This window comes from Vulpes vulpes, chromosome 15 (genome assembly GCF_048418805.1).
Source record: "Vulpes vulpes isolate BD-2025 chromosome 15, VulVul3, whole genome shotgun sequence".
Classification (NCBI taxonomy): Eukaryota; Metazoa; Chordata; class Mammalia; order Carnivora; family Canidae; genus Vulpes; species Vulpes vulpes.
The window spans coordinates 75,505,368-75,531,765 of NC_132794.1; the positions used below are offsets into that span (position 1 = coordinate 75,505,368).

The 26,398-nt window shown below is 37.8% G+C and overlaps 1 protein-coding gene and 1 non-coding gene across 2 annotated transcripts in view; one reads left to right on the plus strand and one right to left on the minus strand.

Annotated features, from left to right (window-relative positions):
• Positions 1 to 26,398, plus strand: part of ARIH1 (ariadne RBR E3 ubiquitin protein ligase 1) — a 117,816-nt gene that overhangs the window by 16,124 nt on the left and 75,294 nt on the right. The gene's annotated exons all lie outside the window — the stretch shown is intronic.
• LOC112918366 (U6 spliceosomal RNA) lies at positions 20,799 to 20,905 on the minus strand. Its single transcript, XR_003234672.1, has one exon. It is a non-coding gene; the product is annotated as a U6 spliceosomal RNA (small nuclear RNA).

The following is a 26,398-nucleotide window of genomic DNA, read 5'->3' on the forward strand; positions in this document are numbered from 1 at the left end:
TTGGAGAGAGAGAGAGAATGAATGTGAGCAAGTATGCAAGTATGAGTGGGAGGGTCAGAGGGAGAGAGAGAATCCCGAGTAGACTCTCAGTGCAGGGCTCAATGCAGCACTCAGTCTCACCACTTTGAGATCACGACCTGAGTGGAAACCAAGAGTCACGTTCAACCGACTGTACCACCCAGGTGCTCTGACTTTAAAACTTTTTCTGCTATACTAAACTTTTTAAAGATTTTAGTTGGACTGTTTGAGCCAAATTCTTGTACTGTTTTCTTCCTATTTGCATACAGAAACTTTACAATACTAGAATGACTTTTCATTGTAGCTAATTGACTCTGATTTTAGATGAGTCACTTATATTAGTTATCTATTGCTGCATAACAAATTATCCCAATGTCTAGTGGCTTAAAACAACAAACATTTATTATCATAGTTTTGAGTGGTTGTGGCTCAGGATCTCTGATGAGGTTGTAATCATTACAAGCTGCAGGCTTGGTTTATGCTGAAGAAGAGCTTTCAAGATGGCTAACTCACTGGCTATTGGTGAGTAAGCCATCTCCGACACATGGGCCTCTTCATAGGGCTTTTTTAGTGTCCTCCCTCCTCCAGAAGAAGCTATCAAAGAAAGCGTGACATATGTTCTTATGTCTTTTTTTTTTTAAATATTTTTATTCATTTATTCATGAGAGAGAAAGAGAGAGAGACAGGCAGAGGGAAAAGCAGGCTCTGTGCAGGGAGCCCGATGTGGGACTTGATCCTGGACCCTGGGATCACACCCTGAGCCAAAGGCAGATGCTCAACTGCTGAGCCACCCCTTGTCCCTTGTTCTTATGTCTTCTATGATCTAGCCTTGGAACCCACTATGAAAGGGGGTCTAAACAAATACCGGAAGGGAAGGATCATTTGGGGCATCTTGAAGGCTAGTTACCACAGATAACACGTGGAAAGGGAAGGGTAAGATATAGGGATATGGCTGTGAGGCTAGATTTTAGTTCTGGTATTATGAGATTTTAAAAAATTGATGCAATTTTTTTTTTTCATGCTATATTTGTGAACTTGAAAGCCCTCCAAAGTGGGTTCAGGGCAGCCAGCCTCCTTTTGGGTAATACAGTAGATTTACCAAAATCAGGGATGCCTGGGTGACTCAGCAGTTGAGCGTCTGCCTTCGGCCTAGGGTGTGATCCTGAAGTCCCGGGATCTAGTCCCACATCGGGTTCCCTGCATGGAGCTTGCTTCTCCCTCTGCCTGTGTCTCTTAGAAATAAATAAATAAAATATATTAAAAAATTTTACTAAAATCAGTATCTAAAAATTTCTTTCATATGTAGGACAGCATGTATTCTAAAACTTTTTTAAGTACATAACAGTCATTTTGTCTATTCACATTTTGCAAAACTCTTGTATGCTGTAGTCTAGGACTAGAGTCTAGTCCTGTGTATATTGCTGTGTGACCTTATACTAAATCAGGCTATAGTCTGAATTTGCCCTTACAAAAGAAAACATTTGTATTTGATGATTTCTGAAGTTTTTATCCAGTTATGAAATTCAAGTACAAGTGGCAAAAAGATAATTAGTGTAAGTGCTTTAAGATAGGAAGCTAAAAGACCAAAGCCGCCTTTCTATCTGCTCTAATGCCACTGTCAATCTTGAACTTGTTCCTCTTAGATCTTACTGTTCCTGAGACCCTTACATCTCCCTCCCACCATGTTTTGCCAAATCAGTACCTAACTTTTACATCTATGTGCCTCCCCTCAGTATGTGTGCTTGGCACAGTAGGGGTATAGAGAGGAGTGGAGAACATTCCAGGCTCCTGATGTAGGAAGTGTAGATATGTAAATAAGTACTTGATTATAAAGGCAGTAACTCAGGACCCTACATGGTCATTTTTATATATCTGTGATTTCTTGTTCACAAGAAATCTCAGTATTTTCTTGTTCTGGACTTGGCCCTGGCCTGGCTTTCAAAGTGAGGATCTTAGTGTATTGCCATTATCCTGAAATCCCACAATTTACCAGTTTGTCTTTTGAAGAATTATTTTTATACCGGTGAACCCTACTGTGTTTCATTGTGTTGTGTGTTGACCCACCTTCACTGCTTGGTTAAGTAAAGCCCTACCTTCCAAAGAGATTTGTTGGTTTTTAGGAAAGAAGCGAAATAATTGACTTTTGTGTGGACGAGTAGAGTCTTGTTATAACTATTAGAAGTTATTAGGGTCCCTGGGTGGCTCAGTGATTTAGCACCTGCCTTTGGCCCAGGGCGTGATCCTGGAGACCTGGGATCGGGTTCTGCGTCGGGTTCTCGGCATGGAGCCTGCTTCTTCCCTCTGCCTGTGTCTCTGCCTCTCTCTCTCTCTCTCTCTCTCTCTCTCTCTCTCTCTCCCTCTCCCTCATGAATAAATAAATAAATACATCTTTAAAAAAATAGAAGTTATTAGAGGCCTCTCTCATTGGCAAAATTAGAAAAATCCAAAGAACATGAAAAGGGTGATAACTGATGGAAAGTGGGGGCCTTGTGACAATATTATGGTCACCACAGATTTCTCAGGAAATGCTGCATGTTTCCTTTTTTTAAACAGGGTGGTCATCCTTTTCAGCTTATGACAGTGCCAAAAATATTCATACTTGGACTTAGTTTATATCTGAGAAAGTATACCAAGTCTTTATCATTCATGATAAGCAGTGGAGTGGAAATGGGATAGGAAAACATGCTTATGTGAACCTTCTTTAGCCGATGGGTAGCCAATGACTAGGTTACAAGAGGATGCATATTATGATGCATGGTAGATCAGGCTTTTCCTAATTCGACCCCTATGTGCCTTATCTGCTATTTCTTCATACCCATCCTGGCATAGCAAAGTAACAATGTGAAGTTTTTCTTTTTGCCTTTGTAAGTCTTTTTCCTTTGCTTTTAATGCTTTCCCCTGGGATCCCTGGGTGGTTCAGCGGTTTAGCGCCTGCCTTCAACCCAGGGCCTGATCCTGGAGACCAGGGATCAAATCCCACATTGGGCTCCTTGCATGAAGCCTGCTTCTCCCTCTGCCTGTGTCTCTGCTTCTCTTTCTCTTTGTGTCTCTCATGAATAAATAAATGAAATCGTAAAAAAAAAAATGCTTTCCCCTGATAAACTTTCGTACTTAGACCCACCTTAAACATAATTTCTTCTTTGAATCCTTACACAAATCCTTTGTGAATGGGTCTCAAAATTTTGTACATACTTTTATTTAAAAACTCTTATCTCTATTATTTATTCTTCCACTACATAGATTTTTGCAATCCTTAAGGGTAGGATCAGCATATTAATTTTGGCATTCTCATTGACCAGCACAGTCTGGAATATAGCTGTTAAACAAACATTGATTGAATAGTCATATATGAATGAATTTTCTTATTGATTTTATTATTGATAACAATTAGTCTTGTTAGTATTCCTTTTTTTTTTTTTTTTGTCAATTGTTTATATTCCTCTTCACTTTACTGAATTAACTCTTCATTCTCTAATATGCTTTCCGTTTTTTGTTCTTGACTGGTCATTTAAGATAATGTTAGTCATCACAACTGTTCTCTGAAGTAGATGGCATTTTTGCTGTTTTACGGATAAGGAAATTGCGACTTCAGAGGATTTGAATAACCTGCCAAGGTTATCATAGCTGGGGTTGGAACTCAGTATTTTATATGATTAAATAATAAAATACATATAAATGTAAAACATGTGAATGTGATTGTCTTGTGTGCTGGGTATTTTCTGTTTGTCTCTTTAGGTCCACTATATACTTTTCTCCATCTAGCTCTGTGCTCCAGGACCCTGATGTTTACAGGCTGAGTCCAGTGGGCTCTGACTTGTGACTTCATTGCTATGGCCTATGAATCCAAATAAATCATAAAGAATGGAATAGGGTCAGAAGGCTAGCTACTACATGCCCCATTTAACCTTTACAACCTACATGTGTACCATCCTCAGAATTTCAAGGTAGAATTGCTATTTCAACATTTACTATTTTGTAGTCCAATGTAAGTATTTAAAAACACAAAGTTTTAATGTTAAATAATTCCACTACTTGACCTACATTACAGAATTCATTTATACTATGCAAAGTCTATTCATGATTTATGTATAAAATTACAAACTGAGACCAAACAACAACATTCTTGTTGTGATAGAAGAACCAAAAGAGTTTGAAAGAATAATGTTATGAAAGTCTTCCAGATGCACGAGGTAACAAGTGTTTGATATGTTTAAAGGGAGAATAGCTGACTTGACTCATTTTGCTCAATAAGATAGTTCTTTTGTGAAGTTCTCAGAGGAGCTTATTCCTGATACCATTTAAACTAATGTAAGGAAATGTCACTAGTTTTTTTGAAGTGAAAACTTGAATGCATCTCAGATTGTTATTGTTATTTAATGTGGAAAGGAAAATATGTATATAATTTTATTTACTAGTTTCACTGACTTTTTTTAAGTTTACTTATTTAGTAATCTCTGCATCCAATGTGGAGCTCAATCTCACAACCCCAAGATCAAGAGTTGTATGCTCTTCCAGCTGAGCTAGCCAGGTGTCCTTTAACTGACTTTTTAAATGTAATAATTTCAATTCATTGACCCTAAATATATTATCTTTTTTTTTAATCATCTAAATTTGTATTACATTACTACAGTTAATAGCTGGGTCCTTGGAATATGGCAGTGTCTGAAGATTGGTTTATAATGTTGCATTCCATCCTACTATAAAGTCTAAAGGGTGAAAATAGGACTTCAATATTTACAAAGATTTTTCTAGTCATCCTTAGGAATGGAATTATAAAATGTAGGAACACCTGAGTGGCTCAGTGGTTGCTGAGAGTCTGCCTTTGGCTCAGGTCGTGGTGTCCCAGGTCCTGGGATCAAATTCTGCATCGGGCTTCCCTCAGGGAGCCTACTACTCCCTCTGCCTACTGCCTCTGCCTCTCTGTGTGTCTCTCATGAATAAATAAATAAAATCTAAAAAAAAAAAAGTATGACGTGTAAACAATAGCTAAAGGATTAAGGGGGGCACTTGGGTGGCTCAGTTAAGCGTCCCAACTCTTCTCATTTCAGGTCTTGTTCTCAGGGTCATGAGTTCAAGCCCTGCCTTGGGTTCCATGCATGGAGCCTACTTAAACAACAACAACAAAATAATTAAGAATGGCAGTACGTTTACTTTATTTCACACCAGAGTCAACACTGTTTTTGATCCATACAGTCAGATGAAAAGGGATCTTTTTTTTTTTTCTTTTTAAATATTTTATTTATTTATTCATGAGACAGAGGGAGAGGCAGGCTCCAGGCAGGGAGCCTGATGTGGGACCTGGGTCTCCAGGATTACGCCCTGGGCTGAAGGTGGCGCTGAACCACCCGGGCTGCCCATGAAAAGAGATCTTTTTTTTTTTCTTTAACTTTTTATTTGTAAGGATACAGTATATAAGGCATATAACATGCAAAATATGTATTAGGCTTCTGGTCAGCAGTATGCTATTAATGGCTCAGCCTGGGGTAGGTCAAAAGTTACATGCAGATTTTTTTGTTTTTGTTTTTTGTTTGTTTGTTTTTTAATAAATTAATTTTTTATTGGTGTTCAGTTTACCAACATACAGAATAACACCCAGTGCTCATCCCGTCAAGTGCCCCCCTCAGTGCCCGTCACCCATTCACCCCCACCCCCCAGCCTCCTCCCCTTCCACCACCGCTAGTTCGTTTCCCCGAGTTAGGAGTCTTTTTCTTCTCCCTTCCCTTATATTCCCTTTCACTGTTATTTATATTCCCCAAGTGAATGAGAACATACACTGTTTGTCCTTCTCCGATTGGCTTACTTCACTCAGCATAATACCCTCCAGTTCCATCCACGTTGAAGCAAATGGTGGGTATTTGTCGTTTCTAATGGCTGAGTAATATTCCATTGTATACATAAATCACATCTTCTTTATCCATTCATCTTTTGATGGACACCGAGACTCCTTCCACAGTTTGGCTATTGTGGACATTGCTGCTAGAAACATCGGGGTGCAGGTGTCCCGGCATTTCATTGCATCTGAATCTTTGGGGTAAATCCCCAACAGTGCAATTGCTGGGTCGTAGGGCAGGTCTATTTTTAATTCTTTGAGGAACCCCCACACAGTTTTCCAGAGTGGCTGCACCAGTTCACATTCCCACCAACAGTGTAAGAGGGTTCCCTTTTCTCTGCATCCTCTCCAACATTTGTTGTTTCCTGCCTTGTTAATTTTCCCTATTCTCACTGGTGTGAGATGGTATCTCATTGTGGTTTTGATTTGTATTTCCCTGATAGCAAGTGATGCAGAGCATTTTCTCATGTGCATGTTGGCCATGTCCATGTCTTCCTCTGTGAGATTTCTCTTCATGTCTTTTGCCCATTTCATGATTGGATTGTTTGTTTCTTTGGTGTTGAGTTTAAGAAGTTCTTTATAGATCTTGGAAACTAGCCCTTTATCTGATACGTCATTTGCAAATATCTTCTCCCATTCTGTAGGTTGTCTTTTAGTTTTGTTGACTGTATCCTTTGCTGTGCAAAAGCTTCTTATCTTGATAAGCCCCAATAGTTCATTTTTGCTTTTGTTTCTTTTGCCTTTGTGGATGTATCTTGCAAGAAGTTACTGTGGCCAAGTTCAAAAAGGGTGTTGCCTGTGTTCTCCTCTAGGATTTTGATGGAATCTTGTCTCACATTTAGATCTTTCATCCATTTTGAGTTTATCTTTGTGTATGGTGAAAGAGAGTGGTCTAGTTTCATTCTTCTGCATGTGGATGTCCAATTTTCCCAGCACCATTTATTGAAGAGACTGTCTTTCTTCCAATGGATAGTCTTTCCTCCTTTGTCGAATATTAGTTGACCATAAAGTTCAGGGTACACTTCTGGGTTCTCTATTCTGTTCCATTGATCTATGTGTCTGTTTTTGTGCCAGTACCACACTGTCTTGATGACCACAGCTTTGTAGTGATTCATCATATCAGCAAGAGAAAAACCAAGAGCCATATGATCCTCTCATTAGATGCAGAGAAAGCATTTGACAAAATACAGCATCCATTCCTGATCAAAACTCTTCAGAGTGCAGGGATAGAGGGAACATTCCTCGACATCTTAAAAGCCATCTACGAAAAGCCCACAGCAAATATTCTCAGTGGGGAAGCACTGGGAGCCTTTCCCCTAAGATCAGGAACAAGACAGGGATGTCCACTCTTACCACTGCTATTCAACATAGTACTGGAAGTCCTAGCCTCAGCAATCAGACAACAAAAAGACATTAAAGGCATTCAAATTGGCAAAGAAGAAGTCAAACTCGCCCTCTTCGCCGATGACATGATACTCTACATAGAAAATCCAAAAGCCTCCACCCCAAGATTGCTAGAACTCATACAGCAATTTGGTAGCGTGGCAGGATACAAAATCAATGCCCAGAAATCAGTGGCATTTCTATACACTAACATGAGACTGAAGAAAGAGAAATTAAGGAGTCAATCCCATTTACAATTGCACCCAAAAGCATAAGCTACCTAGGAATAAACCTAACCAAAGAGGTAAAGGATCTATACCCTAAAAACTATAGAACACTTCTGAAAGAAATTGAGGAAGACACAAAGAGATGGAAAAATATTCCATGCTCATGGATTGGCAGAATTAATATTGTGAAAATGTCAGTGTTACCCAGGGCAATTTACACGTTTAATGCAATCCCTATCAAAATACCATGGACTTTCTTCAGAGAGTTAGAACAAATTATTTTAAGATTTGTGTGGAATCAGAAAAGACCCCGAATAGCCAGGGGAATTTTAAAAAAGAAAACCATATCTGGGGGCATCACAATGCCAGATTTCAGGTTGTACTACCTGAAAAGAGATCTTAAAGGTTGTTCTGACCAACCACCTACCAAGCACTGGCTTCCTGTTAAGTAGTCCCTGAGTTTATATCTTACAGTGACTTAAATCCTCACAGCCACTTCTAGAAGTGAGTACATTTCATATTTGAACAATTGTGATTTTGATTTTCTCCATATGTTAATAGTCTGTAGCTTTTTTTTTTTTTTGAACCTACCTGGTTCTAACCTTTTCTCCTGATAGCATTTCTATGACTTTGAAGACTTGCTGAACATATTGGAGACTACCAATGCATTAAACTATATCCAGACTAATGTTTTTTTTGGAGGTAGAATCTAGAATAAAGCTTCTACTTTACTTATGGATTTTTGATTAGGAAGATTACTGGTCATTGGTATTTTGAATTCAGACTTGTGCTGTCTGCTCAACAAAGTTACATGAGGTAGAACACTACAGAAGCACATGTACCCTGGTCAGTTAAATAAATGCAGAGAAGGCAAAGGCAGATCTACTTATTCATACCTTCATTGTAGACTTTGGACGGTTTTGTAGTAGTGAGTGAATAGGTAACTCATCTTAGTGTTATTATTAATCATGTTCTATATATTTATTCTTTATTTATAAAAATAAAGGCAGTTGCTAGATAATGTTAACTAGTTAGCTCTGAATAAAATGTTTATGCTCCTTTTTTAAAGCTTTGGGGTCAGTTTAAGTGAAGAATATCCTGGAATTGAAATGCAAATTTATCTTTATGAATCAGGATTTTCTTTTTTCTTTTTCTTTTTTTTATGATAGTCATACAGAGAGAGAGAGAGAGGCAGAGACACAGACAGAGGGAGAAGCAGGCTCCATGCACCGGGAGCCTGACGTGGGATTCGATCCCAGGTCTCCAGGATCGCGCCCTGGGCCAAAGGCAGGCGCTAAACCGCTGCACCACCCAGGGATCCCCAGGATTTTCTCATTTTATGTAACCAACACAAAATTTATAAATAAGTTGCAAGTTAAGGTCAATATGACTGAACTCTCCACCATAACCTTTGATTTAAAAAATAAAATTAACCCCAGTATTCTAAGACTGTTGATAAGACTTTCTTTAGGATTTAAAAGAATTGTTTGTGCATGTATTTTCATGGGTCAAAATTCAAAAGTACAAAAGATAAAGTAAAAAATCTCCTCCCTTAATGTCTTCATTACTTGACTTATTTTCTCAGAGGCAATCACTATTATTAATACCTTCATTCTTAATACTTTTCTCTTAAAAATAGAACCTCCACCCTTCTTTTAATTTGATTTTTATCCATTTTTTGAGATCCTAAACATCATATTAGGATTATTTGATGAATTTCTGAGGCTGATGGGTTTTTTTCTGTCTATAAAGTTGTTTTATTAATTTAGGAACATAAAAATGCACTTTGTATTCTATGACATCTCTTGTAATCACTTTGGAATACTTAGATCTGCAAAAGTCTGAGAAAACTGAAACAGTGGTCAGGGTAAAAGCTCATCTCCTACTCGTCTTTTTCTGATAGTAAAATGAGCTAGAGAGGATACGTTTTCTCTCTGAATATTCACTTTCTCCATCCCCGGCTATTGGATGTGTCAAAGTTTAGACACTGTTTTCCCTAGCTCACTTGTTTGCATGTGAAAGCTTGACAATTCCAGTGTATAGTAACAAATCTTTGAAGAGAGATTAAAAAAGTAGTCTCTCTCTATCTGACTGACTTCCTGGGGAGGCCTCTAGTGCTCTAGCTACCCGGTGCTTCCTGATTGGGAGATGGCTGTCTATAGTTGTTTTAAGAAGGGATTAGTACTGGGATACCTGGGTGGCTCAGTTAGTTAAGTGTCATACTCTTGATACTCAGCTCAGGTGGCAATCTCAGGGTGGTGAGATGGAGCCCGGTGCTAGGCTTGAAGCCTGCTTAGGATTCTCTCTGTCCTCCCTCTGCCCCTGCCTCCCCCTCTTAAAAAAAAAAAAAAAAAAAAAAAAAAAAAGATTAGCACCACTAGAACTAATCCTTTCTATAACTAAACCATATATATGAAACTTTTTTTCCAAATTACCGTAGTATGATAAAAGTTGAATCACAGGGTTATGGTAAGGATGTGGACACAGCCATAAGCTAAGGAAAAATTTCATCCAATCTCGGAATGGACCTTCAGATTCTTGCTGCTGTGTCTTTTAAGGTCATTGCTCAATTAAAATGCCTTCAGAACCCTAGGATATTTGGAGTGGGGGCAGTTGTTTTCTAAATTATGGTATTATAGTGGGTGGGAAGGAATGCTGGATGCTGAGAATGAATTTTTCAGGAATGCCTAGGTGTTTCTTGACTGCTAAAGGCCTCACATTACTTTGTAAAAATCTTGTTTATTTTAATTTCAGTATAGTTATCATATAATGTTATATTAGTTTTGGTATGGTATGTAATATAGTGATTCACCAATTCTATACATTACTCATTGCTCATGATAAGTGTACTCTAATCTTCTTCACCTATTTCACCCAGTCTTCCGCCCACCTCCTCTCTGGTACCTTCAGTTTGCTCTCTGTAGTTAAGAGTTATTTCTTGGTTTATCTTCTTTCTCCCTTATTTTTCTTCGCTTTTCTGTTTGTTTTTTTTTTTTAAATATTTATTTATTTATTTATTCAGAGAGAGCGAAAGAGAGGCAGAAACACAGGCAGGGAGAGAAGCAGGCTCCTTGCAGGGAGCCCGACGTGGGACTCAATCCCGGGTCTCCAGGATCACACCTCAGGCTGCAGGCAGCGCTAAACTGCTGTGCCACCGGGGTTGCTTTTCTGTTTTTGTTTTGTTTCTTAAATTCCACACATGAGTGAAATCATATGGTATGTTTCTAACTGGCTTATTTCACTGAGCATTAGACACTCTCACTCTCACTCCAGGTTGCAAATGGCAAGATACCGTTCTTTTTTTTTTTTTTTTACAGCTGAATAATATTCCCTTCTTTATTCTTTCACTTGTCAGTAGACACTTGGGCTGCTTTCATAACTTAGCTATTATAAATAATGCTGCAATAAACAGAGGGGTGTATGTATCCTTTTGAATGAGTGTTTTTGTATTTTTTGGGGTATATATCCAGTAGTGTGACTACTGGATCATAAAAGGTAGTTCTATTTTTAACTTTTTGAGGAAATTCCATCCTGTTTTCCAGAGTAGCTGCCCTAGTTTGCACTCCAGCAACAGTGCAGTATGGTTCCTATTTCTCCACATCCTCTCGACCATCTGTTTCTTTTATTTTGATTTTAGCTGTTCTGGTAGGTGTGAGGTGATATTTCATTGTATTTTGCTTTGCATTTCCCTGATGATTACTGACGTTGAGCATCTTTTTGTGTGTCTGTTGGCCATCTGTATTTCTTCTTTGGAAAAATGTCTGTTCATATTTTCTGCTCATTTTTAATAGGATTATTTGGTTTTTGGGTGTTGAGTTATATAAGTTATATAAATTCTTTATAAAATATTTTGGATACTAACCCTTTTTATAGGAAATGTCATTGCAGATATCTTTTCCCATTTTGTAGGTTATCCTTTTTTTTTAATTTTTTTAAATTTATTTATGATAGTCACAGAGAGAGAGAGAGAGAGAGAGAGAGAGAGAGAGGCAGAGACACAGGCAGAGGGAGTAGCAGGCTCCATGCACCAGGAGCCCGACGTGGGATTCGATCCCGGGTCTCCAGGATCACGCCCTGGGCTAAAGGCAGGCGCCAAACCGCTGCGCCACCCAGGGATCCCTGTTGGTTATCTTTTGTTGATTGTTTCCTTTGCTGTGTAGAAGCTTTCTATTTTTATGTAGTCCCAATAGTTTAGTTTTGCTTTTGTTTCTCTTGCTTCAGGAGACATATCTAGAAAAAAGTTGCTATGTGGGATGTTGGAGAAATTACTGCCTGTGTTTCTCCTCTACGATTTTTATGGTTTCAGGTCTCACATTTAGGTCTTTAATTCATTTTGTGAGTATACCTTTGTTTTGTATGGTTTAAGTCAGTGGTCATTATTTTTCATGTAGCTGTCCAGTCTCCCAACACCATTTGTTGAATAGGCTTTTTCCCATTGCATATTCTCTGAGACTAATGGGATCTTATCTTAGGTATAATGCATCAGTTTAATTGGGAACATTATGTAAGTTGAGTACTTGATTTTTTTACCAGCTAATACTTCTTTAGCTGCTATGCTAAGGGAATACAAATACTGGACAACTCTTTTTTTTTTTTTTTAAGATTTTATTTATTCATGAGAGACAGAGGCAGAGACATAGGCAGAGGGAGAAGCCTGCTCCCCATGGGGGGCCTGATGAGGGACTTGATTCTAGGACCCTGGGATCACGACCTGAGCCAATCGCAGACTTAGCCACCCAGGCATCTCTATAAAAATGCATGTATAAATAAGTTAAAGTATAGTGACATATGTATCAATCACATATCTTACATACAGGGTTAGAGAAGGAATGCTTAATGCTGTTTTCTGGGAAGGACTGACAGTTCATGGTAGAAATAGGTCTGAAGCTGGGTTTTAAAAAATGAATAGTTAGAGCTCAATAGGCAGATGGGATAGGAGAAGCCAGCCGTCCAGTCAGAGGAATGTATAAAGGCAGAAGCTGTTAATAGTCTGGTATGGGAAGTAGTGTGGTAGGAGCTGGGGCTAGACAGGTGGGCAGTTGATGTATGAAAGGCTTTAGCCTAGTACTAAATGAGATGCATTTATCCCCTAGGACCTAGTGAAACAAATTAATGTAGGGTTAGTATTTAGAAAGACCACTTTGATGGAAGTATAGGGAATATATAAGAATAGGATGAAATGAGGAAGCAAGGAGAATAGTGAGAAGTCTGTCACAATAATTTAATCAAGAAATATTTGATGAGGTTAGCAAGGCTGAAATGGAAGGGATAGACACTCAAGTAAATTAGGAGGTAAAATCAGTGAGAATTGGTGAATTTTATTAAGAGACAAAACAGCTTAGTGGTTAAGTCTTTGACATCATATACAGAACTAAATTCAGGGGCAGCTTTGTTTTTTTTAAATTAATTTTATGACTTTGTGTCAATTTTAATAAATTCTCTTTCCTCATCTGTAAAATGAGTAGTTTAAAAAAATAGTTTAGCTGAAGCTTTAAGCAGCCTTCGTTTTGTTTTCAAAGATTTTATTTATTTGTTCATGAGAGAGACAGAGGCAGAGGGAGAAGCAGGCTCCCCGGGGGGAGGCTGATGCAGGACTGAGCCAAAGGCAGATGCTCAACCACTGAGCCACCCAGGTGCTTTCATTTAACGGACTTCCAGACTAATTGTTCCTCTTCATTTCCTCAGTAGTCAGATTTATTTGATGTCCATGGCAGGCTCTCAGGTAGTTGACCTTCCTAGATAAGCCAAAGTAAATAACAAAAGCCTCATACTTTATGGTGCCACTTAAAAAAAAATATTTTAGGGGCAGCCCGGGTGGCTCAGCGGTTTACGCCCCCTTCAGCCCCGGGTGTGATACTGGAGACCCGGGATCGAGTCCCATATGTTGGGCTCCCTGCATGGAGCCTGCTTCTCCCTCTGCCTGTGTCTCTGCCTCTCTCTCTCTCTCTCTCTCTCTCTCTCTGTGTGTCTCTCGTGAATAAATAAATGGAATCTTAAAAAATATATATTTTAAAGATTAAAACATTTAATTTTTTTAATCTTTAAAGATTAAAGATTGTACTTTATTTATTTAGAGAGAGTGTGCTATGCTTGCACCAGTGGAGGGAGGGGCAGAAGGAGAGGGTGAGAGAGGGAATCTCTAGCCGACTCCTCACTGAGCACAGAGCCTGACTCAGGACTTGACTCCACAACCCTAGATAACGTACTGAACTGAAATCAAGAGTTGGGCACTTAACTGACTGAGCCACCCATGCATCCTGATGCTACTTTTATGAAATGTCCAAAATAGGTAAATCCACAGAGACAAAAAGATGATTGTTTGTCAGCAGCTGGGTGGGGAAAGGGAGAGAATGGGGAATGGCCGCTAATGGGTATGAGGTTTCTTTTTGGGCTGATGAAATGTTCTAAAATTAACGGTTGACAGATCTGTTGTCACAGCTTTGAATATAATCAAAACTACTAAATTATACACTGTTTTTTTTTTTAAATTTTTATTTATTTATGATAGTCACACACAGAGAGAGAGAGAGAGGCAGAGACATAGGGAGAGGGAGAAGCAGGCTCCATGCACCCGGAGCCTGACGTGGGATTTGATTCTGGGTCTCCAGGATCACGCCCTGGGCCAAAGGCAGGCGCCAAACCGCTGCGCCACCCAGGGATCCCTAAATTATACACTTTGAAAGTGAATTTTATGGTATGTGAATTTTGTCTGAATAATGTTATTGTAAATACTAATACACATGCCACGTTCACATTTCTGCATTGTTCAGAATGTCATTTTATAATTCTTCTTCTTCTAGTTTAGGGTTCCATCCAGGATCATGCATTACATTTGATTACCATGTCTAATTACCTGCTGAAGTTTTTGAGAGGATACAGTAAGAAATGTATAAGTGGTTAGATCCCTTGGAAATGAAAGGGGAAATGTTTTTCCTCAGTCTTCCTTAAACATGGGGAATGAATCTACATTATTTTAGATGCATGCAAAAATAAAATGTTTGATTAGATTAAACATGGCTTTTTACAGCTTAAGCAAGGTAGCATTTTGAGATATTAAGGTTATGTTTTAAAACTAACTTTTAGAAATTCCTTGAAGTGTTAATTGTTTGAATGGATTTGAAGTAACAGGAGGGACTCTATATAAATTTTAAAGATACTGTTGCTAATTTTGTGTATGTTTTACTATATCTTGGTAATTGACCTAAATGACACAATTATATATTCCTTTAAGCCTCGAAAGTTATCTAGATGTGGTGCTAGCAACCATTTTTACATAGAAAGGGAAATGTAGAATGGTAAAATGCTGATAGATACTTTACTTTGTGATCCCAAGTTTACTTGAATCACGTAGGCCTTGGTATTACAGAAGCTTTCTGTGTGTAATGATTGCCTTAATAATTTTGGCATAGAGTCTTTGGATGTGAAAAATAATTTTGAATTTTTTTTTTTAAGGATTTTATTTATTCCTGAGGACAGAGAGAGAGAGAAAGAGAGACAGAGACACAGGTAGAGGGAGAAGCAGGCCCGTGCAGGGAGCCTAATGTGGGACTCCATTCCAGGACTCCAGGATCATGCCCTGGGCCAAAGGCAGGCGCCAAACCGCTGAGCCACCCAGGGATCCCCATAATTTTGTATTAAAGAATAACTACTTCTAAAGAAATTGTGTGGCATGGTTACAGAAATGTCTGCTCTGTAACTGTTGATGGTATTAAAAATACTGATTATTTTGCCTATTGCAGTGTTACTATTTCTACTTGAAAGAAAGGAATAATAGGGAAATCAAAAATAGTTTGAGTATGTGTATGGGAAGATTGTAGACCTGAAGTTCAGCTATTTTGCTTAGAGAATATAGGTAGATATGTTCTCTTCTGGTTTTCCCCTTCCCTTTATATACCTTGATTTTAATTTTTATCAAGTCTGTCTATCTGGCCTTTGCCGCTGTGGCCCATTGATCTGTCCATCTGTCTGTTACAGTGCATATTGGGTACTTCCAGAAGTATGAATTCAGTGATGCAAAGGACAGGCGGGCTGCAGCAGCAAAGGTAGGACAGAATCATTCCAAAGACAAGTCATTAAAGGACCATTAAACACATATATGTGCAAGCACATTTTGGCAGCAAGTACCTCATTATTTAAGGGCACACCGATTATCCTGTAAATCTTGATGACAAGCCAATTTTGACATGACAAACAATTCTGATATATCCATTTATAAAGGGCACAGTTTTATTATTATTTTTAAACCAGAAGCTGATTTGGCACTTAGGCAAATAGAATAAATTAGTGTTTGCTACTATCTTTAAAAAAAATAAAAAAGCTGAATAATAGAAGAAATGGTTAAATGGAGGATAGTATTGTTATTTGCTTGATTCAAGGACCTGGTTGATTTTCAGAAACTATGACAAAGGACCTATTTGTAAAACTGGAAGGAAAAGGAGGATGAAAGTAAATTGATCTGGCTATGCATGTATATTTTATATATTAATATTTATTTGTATGTCTGAGTCTTGAATATTCTGATGGAAATAATCTAAATTTTCCAGGTTGTTTAACTTCTTTAAGGAAGTTTAAGGATTTCTATTTAAATATTTGTACCATTTGCTTAGATATTTGTATCCATTTGCCTGCAAAATGATAGCAATTATGACACCAATACCTAGCTGCTTCTTTTTAATGCTATATTACAATGAGAGAGCAACAGCATTTTTTTTTAATTTTTTTTTAATTTTTTATTTATTTATGATAGTCACAGAGAGAGAGAGAGAGGCAGAGACACAGGCGGAGGGAGAAGCAGGCTCCATGCACCGGGAGCCTGATGTGGGATTCGATCCTGGGTCTCCAGGATCGCGCCCTGGGCCAAAGGCAGGCGCCAAACCGCTGCGCCACCCAAGGATCCCCAATAGCATTTTTTATATCGAATTCTAACACTAAATCAGAGGCAAGTGTTAAGAACTCAGGCAACACAATGCAAATGTTTGAAGAAAAAGAAATGGAAAGCTTACATATAAGGTAAAGTATGAGGTTGCTTATTTTTATTATTCTAGTGTTGGGTGATGAAGTGAGATTCTAGGGATAGCTGAATGATACAGATATTTGCATCATTTTATTTATTAATATGCTTCTAAAAGGAAGGGGCTGTGTTTTTCTACATAGGTTAATATGGTGCTTTTCAGGTATTCCCAAATGAAGAGACAGATACAAGTTTGTATTTGATTTTCAGTGAAGACTGCTGGGTTTTCAAAATGACTATAAAACCTAAGATCTTAAGTAGCTACGGCCCAAATTCTGGCCCAAAAGACTGAGGTTAGTAGTTAATACTAGAATAAACTGTATACTATATGGAGAAGAACTAGTCTGTATTCTCTTAAATGTGGAAATGTATTTTGTTTTTTTTTTCTTTTTTTCTTTTTTTTTTGGAAATGTATTTTGAAGTCTCATAGTATACCATAGTAGAAGTTTTTTAAATCAGTTGTGTTTGAAACAAGATGTTTTGATGTTTGAGATGGCCCTTTTTTTGGTCTTTTGGAAACCTTTTTATTTATTTATTTTTTTGTAAACTTTTTTGATTAACTTTTTTACCTTCCTATTTTCATGTTTAGCCCCTTTTTCCAAATATATTTTATTTATTTCATGTTCTTAATAGATCATAAATAATTAACCTATTATAGTATGGCAATATTAAAATGAATATTTGTAACTAATTCTGAATTTTAGGGACCTGGATTCCTTCTAATCCTGACTGCCACTTTTGACATTTCAAAAGTAACTTCTACTTTTCAGGTTTTTTTCCCTTTTAAAATGCATGTGGTGGTGGTACCTTTACAAAATTTGGTTAATGTCTTTTTGAAAAGGGATTCTTAGTAATGGTGTGAAAATGGGAACTATTTAACTGGATCTAGATCATTGCTAAGATAGTTTTTTTTTTTTAAGATTTTTTTTTTTTTAATTTACTCATGAGAGATACAGAGCGAGAGAGAGAGGTAGACACACAGGCAGAGGGAGAAGCAGGCTCCATGCAGGGAGCCTGACGTGGGACTCGATTCCGGGTCTCCAGAATCATGCCGTGGGCTGCAGGCGGTGCTAAACCGCTGCACCACCCGGGCTGCCCCTAAGATTAGTTTTTTAAAAAATAGTGTTCTTATGTCAACATATGTCAATCTACAGTTGAAATGTTTTATTTTAGAAGAAAAATGAGTTGTATTGGTGCTTTTTTCCTGTTTCCTATTTTTTTCCTTCAGTATTGTGGATTTAAAAATTGTACAGTATTTTCTAATATGAACATATCGCTTGGTCATTGTCCCTGTTGTTGGCCATTTTTTCCACTCTGTATTGTGTGTCTCCTTCCTGTTGTCCCCTTTTCTTTTTTTTTTTTTTTTTTTTTAATTTTTTTTTTTTTTTTTTTTTTTTTATTTATGATAGTCAGAGAGAGAGAGAGGCAGAGACACAGGCGGAGGGAGAAGCAGGCTCCATGCACCGGGAGCCTGATGTGGGATTCGATCCCGGGTCTCCAGGATCGCGCCCTGGGCCAAAGGCAGGCGCCAAACCGCTGCGCCACCCAGGGATCCCGTTGTCCCCTTTTCCTTTCTTGACCCAAAACCTAACCTTGGAAGTGGCCTTGCTGGACGTGGGTATAGACATTTACAGTTTTTATAATTAAGATGGAATCTTTTTCTTTTTTTTTCTCTTTTATGATTTTTTTTTGTATTTTTTTATTGGCGTTCGATTTGCCAACATATACACCCAGTGCTCATCCCGTCAAGTGCCCCCCTCAGTGGCAAGGTGGAGTGTTTTCAAAGGTTGTTGAGTTTATAACAATAGTATGAACTGTCCTTTTTTTTTTTTTTTTTTTGCACCTCTGCTGGCAGTATTAAGAATCTTGAAATTTTTATTACTCTGATAAAATATTACTTGGTTTAATGTATCATTTCTCTAAACTATCTTTTCATATCCTTTGCACCTTTTCTTAAGGAGTTCTTAATGTATGATTGTTACTGTAGCTCTTTTCTCCAACTTGTTACTTGTTTTAAAAAAATTGTATACACGCGTGTGGTAACAAATGAAAAAGTTATCATCTCTGAATGATTACATTTATAATTTTAATATACCTCTGTCTTTTCCAATACCTTTTGATATTTTCTCTTTCCTCTTTCTTCTCTCACCTTTGACAATCCCCTCTATGCCACCTATATTTTTATGTTATTAAAGTCCTTTTGATTTGTGATCATAGCCAAGTCTTAATTTGCTCATAGCTTGATTTTTTTTTTTAAGTGACACTATTGAACAATGTTCGTGTTTATGACAGTTCAACGAGTATATTAGGGTTATTACTTTTTTTTTTTTAAAGATTTTATTTATTCATGAGAGAGACACAGAGAGAGAGACAGAGACATAAGGTAGAGGGAGAAGCAGGCTCCTCGCAGGGACCCCCATGCGGGACTTGATCCTGGATCCCGGGATCATGCACTGAGCCTAAGGCAGACACTCAACCCTGAGCCACCCAGGCATCCTACTTTATGTATGTGTGTGTGTGTGTGTGTGTGTGTATATATATATATATATATATATATATATATGTATGTATGTATGTAATGTAGTATGTATGTATTTACTCACTTACTTTGCTTACTTGGTATCAAGGTCATTTAGATTGTATTTACTCTTCTCTTGGAGGATTAGGATGCCCTTCCCACTAAGTTTCTTATTGTCCTCTTGAGTTGGAGCCTTTGCTTCTTAGATCTGTGTCTTTTTCTTGATTTAATCTCATTTGGCAGGCTACATCCTTAATTTAACTCCCATGTAACTTTTCTTAAGATATTACTCGTTGTGGCACTGAGTCTTTAACTTTCTAATTTGGTTGCTAGATAGGCTAGCTGAGAAAGTCTAGATTGTACTTTTTTTGAAAGATAATTGCCATCTGCACTTGCTGTTGCTAGTAAGTCCATTACTAGGACTTGATGGTTCTCGTTTCTTGATGACTTTTTAATGTCTTAGCCTTATCTCTTTATCCTTGGTTGTCTGAAAAGATGGGTTAAGTGTGTATTTTCTCATTGTGTTGGGCCTTGGTAGATACTTTCAACTGGAAAATTTGTGTCCTTTTAAAGCTTTGGGAAATGAATGTACAATACTGCTTTGGTAATTTTCCTCTCTCTTCTCTTTCTGGAATTCCTGTTAGATGATTGTTAAAAAACAATGGATAGTGGCTTAAATAAAAATGATAAAATTATATTAGAAAGATTGGAGGGAAGGTGAATGTAAGAGTGTTGAATCTTCATCATTTTCAAGGATGGTAATAAATAACATCTAAAATAGAAATATAACATCTATCTGACAAAAGTATATTATTTAGGATAAAAGTAAATACCAGAAGAAACAGTGAAAAGAATTTATTTTTTATTTTATTATTATTATTTTTAATGATTTTATTTATTCATGACAGACACGGCGGGGGTGTGGGGGTACACAGGCAGAGGGAGAAGCAGGCTCCATGCAGGAAACCCGACCTGTGACTCAATCCCGGGTCTCCAGGATCACACCCCGGGCCGAAGGCGGCACTAAACTGCTGATCCACCGGGGCTGCCCGTGAAAAGAATTTAAAATGCTTGTGTCAGAGGACTAGAAATCAGTAGTGACTGAGATGTGGAAGAGAGAATTGTTAAACCTTGAGGTTATAACTAACTTCTAAAACTATGAATATACCCTAAATTTAAAAAATGTGTAAACGGGCGCTTGGATGGCTCAGTTGGTTTAAGTGGCTGCCTTCAGCTCAGGTCATGATCTTAGGGTCCTGGGATCTATTCCTATGTCTGGCTCCCTGCTCAGTGGAAAGTCTGCTTCTCCCTCCCCCTCTGCCCTTCCCCCTGCTCCTATTCTCTTCTCTCTCAAATAAATAAAATCTTAAATGTTTATTATTTTTTATTTTTTTTTAAAGATTTTATTTATTTATTCATGAGAGTCACACAGAGAGAGACAGAGACAGAGACAGACAGAGACAAAGGCAGAGGGAGAAGCAGGCCCCATGCAGGGAGCCCGTGGGAATTGATCCCGTGACTTCAGGATCACGCCCTGGGCCGAAGACAGCATGCCCTGGACCGACCACCGAGCCACCCAGGGATCCCAATCTTAAATGTTTAAATGGTGATTCAGTGCAACCCCATTATCAATGGTTCACATTTAGTGATATCATCCTTCCTCCTTTTTATTCCTTTACTTTTTTGTTTTTATTATGCACTATGTTAATATACTGAGTAAACTTCTAGCAGGGAGAGATGAGCATTACCAAGTCATTTTTTATCAGTCAGGAATACTCTTCCTTAATTGATGTTCTCCATACTCTTTGACACAAAAATATGGAACACTTCCTGAATTTGCATGTCATCCTTGCACAGAGGCCATGCAAATCTTTTCTGTATTGTTTCGGTTTTTGTATATATGCTGCTGAAGTGAACATTGCTATCTTCATTCTTTAAAATCCTCTCAGCAAATATATGTAGAAGTGTTCTTAGTCCCAGTATTCATTATGGACTTTCTGAAGGGAGGAAGGTTCCAATTATACATGCCACGTGTTCCTTTTTCATGATTCTTAGTCATTGAGCCTGTATATTTTGAGAATAATTGGCAGGAGAACATACTGCAGACATACATGGCCTATTACAGCTTGGTTATGAAACTTTATTTAAATGATACAGGAGTATATTTGTATCTATTCAAGATCATTTGGATTTATGGCTACTTTTTGAGCTTTGAAGAAATTTACAGTGGCTTTTTTTGATATGATCTGAGATACAAATTAAAACCTCTATACTCCTTTAAATAAGCACTGTGAGTTTTTGAAGAATCTCACTTAGGTTTATATTGTACAAATTTTTGTGTACCATACACATAGAAGTAGTGAATTGCTAATCAGAATGTCTATGACTTATCTATCAATAAGTGTTTTGATTTGCTCGGATGAAAAAGGAAGAAGTACTAGTTCAAATACGATGCTGTGTTAAAATTTATTATTAAGAAGTAGCTGGGAATGTGTATTTATCTTTTTTTTTTTAAGTGCTTCCAGAGGAAGAGATAACTATATATACAGCACTTAACAATATTCATTTCACTTTGCAGAACTAATTCAATTTGGTATGCCATTTTTAGGTAGTTTAGGGATGGCTAGTGGTTGTGTTAAGTGAAGTGTGGTACTGTGAGGTCACTCTGATGTTTTGGTTGTGTGTTTGTGGAACATTTTAGTATGTGCCACAATAGCTATGTATAGAACACTAATACTTTGGGCTTGACAATTGGAACCTAGAGGTGAGCTTGTGAGTAGATAACTAAAAAGATTATTAAAGGGCAGCCCCGGGGATCCCTGGGTGGCGCAGCGGTTTGGCGCCTGCCTTTGGCCCAGGGCGCGATCCTGGAGACCCGGGATCGAATCCCACATCGGGCTCCCGGTGCATGGAGCCTGCTTCTCCCTCTGCCTGTGTCTCTGCCTCTCTCTCTCTCACTGTGTGCCTATCATAAATAAATTAAAAAAAAAATTAAAAAAAAAAAAAAGGGCAGCCCCGGTGGCGCAGCGGTTTAGTGCCGCCTGCAGCCCAGGGCGTGATCCTGGAGACCCTGGATCGAGTCCCACGTCGCGCTCTCTGCATGGAGCCTGCTTCTCCCTCTGCTTATGTCTCTGCCTCTCATTCTCTCCCTGTGTCTCTATGAATAAATAAATAAAAATCTTAAGAAAAAGATTATTAAATAATTCTCCAACAGTTCTGAATTACTGCAAAAATAGTACAGTAACATAAGGTGGTCTATATAGAATCTTCATTTATAGTTCGAATTAGCTCCTTTATGCCAAGGTAATTTGGAATTTGTAGTTACCTGGTTCTTGGTCTTTCCTTTTGGTTCTTACCCTTTTAACTGTAGGATTTTTTTTCCCCTCAAAAGAGTATGGGGGATTTTCTTTCCCCCTCAAGAGACTGAAACCCAAGAAAATTGCCCTGAATGGGGGCCTCATGTAGTAGTAAATGTTTAAAACTATAGGGCTGTGTTTGTTGGAGGTGACTTGGCTCTTGATCAACTAGATGCTGAAGTATATAGTGCTATGTTAAGACGACATTTTTTTTTTTCCTGATGTAAAAACAGAAGTTTTACCTAACATTTTGTTTTCACCATTTGTATAAATACATCCCTTCCATCACATGCTCCTGTTTGGTTTGCTGTTGAATTTTTACAGAATAAATCAAATGATTACACACAGTGATAGTTTCTTTTTCTTTTTTAATAGAAACATTTTACTTAAATTATTAAATTCTGATTAAACTCTTGACATTCTTCTAGAGGTGAAATCTTAACTCCAAATTTGAGATGACGTAGAAGAAAATAATTGCCCTCATAAAATGTATATACAAGGGCAAGGAAAGAATAGCAGAGCCAAATTTGAGATATTACTGTAGGTCGCTAAATGCATTCGTTAACGAGTTTTGGTACATCAGAATTATATTTGTAGTTCAAACACATGCTTCAGCACAATTTCAAGTTAAGTATCATGGATCTCCAGAATTTTATTTGGTCAAAGCTTGTCTGTTAAATTTTTACTAATCTCCAAGAGATAGAGAGTTAAACTGTGAAATAGTTTGCTACAGTAATCTTCCAAGAAGCATCTCTAGGGGGGAACGTCTCTGAACAACATAAGCTTCAACAATTCCCCTTCTCTTCTACCTTCCTTCTCAAAGGAAGGGTAGCTTAGAAGTTCTTTTTTTTTTATTTTTATTTATTTATTTATTTTTTTTTAAAGATTTTTTTTTTTTTAATTTTTATTTATTTATGATAGTCACAGAGAGAGAGAGAGGCAGAGACACAGGCGGAGGGAGAAGCAGGCTCCGTGCACCGGGAGCCTGATGTGGGATTCGATCCCGGGTCTCCAGGATCGCGCCCTGGGCCAAAGGCAGGCGCCAAACCGCTGCGCCACCCAGGGATCCCAGCTTAGAAGTTCTTATTTGAAACTCGAAACTTTGAGGATTTATGTTGTTTAGTTGTAAATTTGTTTTAAATGCATATAGTTTTTAAGCTGTTTGGCAATTCTGTGATTATCTTCCTCAGTACCTCAGTACCTCCAAGTACCTTTCTGTGCTGTGTTGGTTTAGAAAGCTGAAAACTTTCTCCATCTTTCTGCATTATCAAGAGGTATTTGTGGCAAAGGCAGCAGCTAGACTTGTGTATATCACCTGGCTTTCTGGGTATCTAGAGGGGCAGTTGTGGCAGTGGTTGAATCATCATCAGTGATGACTTCCTGATTCCTGCTTTCTATTCTTTGGATCACAATTGTCTGCCATTCTTGAATTTAGTGCTTCCATTGCTGGCTTAAGTAGGGAGAGCTCCTTGTTACTCAGTCTGTTGTGTTCTGGTGTCATTCTTTTTTTTTTTTTTTTTCTTGGTGTCATTCTTGTAGACATAACCTTACAGCCCCACTCCTCCAGTCTTTCTACCAATTAATCATGGTCCTTTTACCAATTAAGCACGAATTCCTTTTATTAACTCCTCCTTTGCTCAAGATATCTTAAGAGTTTATACCCTTCACCAAGCCTTGAATGATCAAAGTCAAGAGCAGTCTTTTAGTGACAAATACTACTCTTTCATTTTGTATATGGTATTGTATGAACTTTGGATACATAATTTATTTTTGTATGTCATTGACTAAGCATTGATAGTGACTTTTTTTTTTTTTTTTTTTTTTTTTTTTATGATAGTCACACAGAGAGAGAGAGAGAGAGAGAGAGAGAGGGGCAGAGACACAGGCAGAAGGAGAAGCAGGTTCCATGCACCGGGAGCCCGATGTGGGATTCGATCCCGGTCTCCAGGATCGCGCCCTGGGCCAAAGGCAGGCGCCAAACCGCTGCGCCACCCAGGGATCCCTAGTGACTCTTAATATAAAGCTGTCAACGTACTTATACACCTTTATGAGAAGAAAAATTATGCTTGAATTATACATGATAATTTCTTAAAAGGAAATCAAGTATTTAAATCTAAGGAGAATTTGGAAATGAAATCTTTTATGGTTAATATAACCAACTCTCAGAACTTTCTGTAGCTTTTATCACTGTACATACACATCACCTTAAGAACTTTGAGAATCTGGTTGAAATGATTCAGTAGATGTGGATTGGGATTCTGTATTTCTAACATACTCCGGTGATTGTAATTTTGTGAACCACAGTTTAAGAAGCATAGCCTTTGCTGTTAATAGTTGATTGTTATGAAAGTAATACTCTAAATTTCTCTTCATATCATTATACAGAAAAAAATTCACATCTTTTCACCCCATTCCCAGACTAGCCCCCAGGGATGGTAACTCTCCAGAATAGCTTTAATATAAATCCTCTAAACATTTTATCACATATTGAGTTATCATAGATCTTTACAAGGGGCCACTGGGTGGCTTAGTCTGTTAAGTGCCTGCCTTTGGCATGGATTACGATCTCAGGGTTCCTGCACAGCAGTGAGTCTGCTTCTCCCTCACCTTCTTCCTCTGCCCCTCCTGTTCTCTCATGTTCTCTCTCTCTCTCTCTCAAATAAATAAATCTTTAAAAAAAGAACTTTCTTTTTTTAACTAAAATATTGTACATTGCTCAGTAACTTGCTTTTTTTTTTTTCACTCAATGATGTTTAATAGATAACCTTCCATGACAGTGCATACAGATCTTTTTTTCCTGTTTTTTTTTTTTTTTATTGTTGCATAATATTCTAAGTATGGATATGGCATAGTTTATAGGCAGTCACCCATTGGAAAAATGTGGTTATCTTTACTTTATTGCTTTTCCAAATAATGTGCATGTGATTCTTCCCCCTTCTACACTTAACATATTTCTGCAGTATAGGTTTCTGAAAGTGGAATTTCTAGATCCTGTCTTAGATCATGTGCATTTTTAATTTTGATCAGTTCTGCCAAATTACTCTTAAAAGTTGCATTTCACTAACATGGAATATTTCCCCTCCTTTGTCCCTGTATATAATAAATTTTTAAGATTTTAGCCATCATGGTAGATAAAAAACACTAATTGTAATTAAGGAGATTGAATATTTTCTTGTTTTTCAGCCAATTGTATTAGAATTCATAAATTATCCATGTGTTGGATTATTTTTTATGGACTTGTATGTTTGCCTATTTACTGTTTAGTGTAGATATTACAAATATTTCTGTACAGAAGTTTTTTACATTTAATGGCTTTTGGGTTTCTATTCTGAAGGCATTACAAAGCAAGATTCTGTAAAATTTGGGTCATCAGCAGCTCACAGATTAAGTTAGAAACGTACTATAAGAATGAGGCCAGGGTGCCTGAGTGGCTCAGTTGGTTGAGGGTCTGCTTTGGGCTCAGGTCATGATCCTGGGGTCCTGGGATCAAGCCCAGTATCCAGCTCCCTACTCAACAGAATAGTCACCTTCTGCTTCTCCCTCTGCCCCTCCCCCCACTCGTGTTTTCTCTTGCTTGCTCTCTTTCTCAAATAAATAACATCTTAAAAATAAGTAAATAAATAAAAATAAGGCCATTCTTTTTTTTTAAGTTTTTGTTTAAATTCCAGTATAGTTAACATCGTGTTATATTAGTTCCAGGTGTGCAATATAGTGATTCAGTACTTTGATACATCACTTGGTACTCATCCCAAGTGCCCTCCTTAATCTCTATCACCTGTTGAACCCATCCCCCCTGCTCCCCTTCCCTCTGATAACCATCAGTTTGTTCTCTGTAGCTGAGTCTGTTTCTTGGTTTTGGTTTTGCCTTTCTTCCTTTTTATTCTTTTTGCTCATTTGTTTCTTAAATTCCACATATGAGTGAAGTCATACGGTGTCCTTCTCTGACTGACCTATTTTGCTTACCATAGTACTCTAGCTCCATTCATGTCACTGCAAATGGCAAGATTTCGTTTTTGTTCTTTTTTTTATGAACCCATTTATGTGTAGGAAAACTGT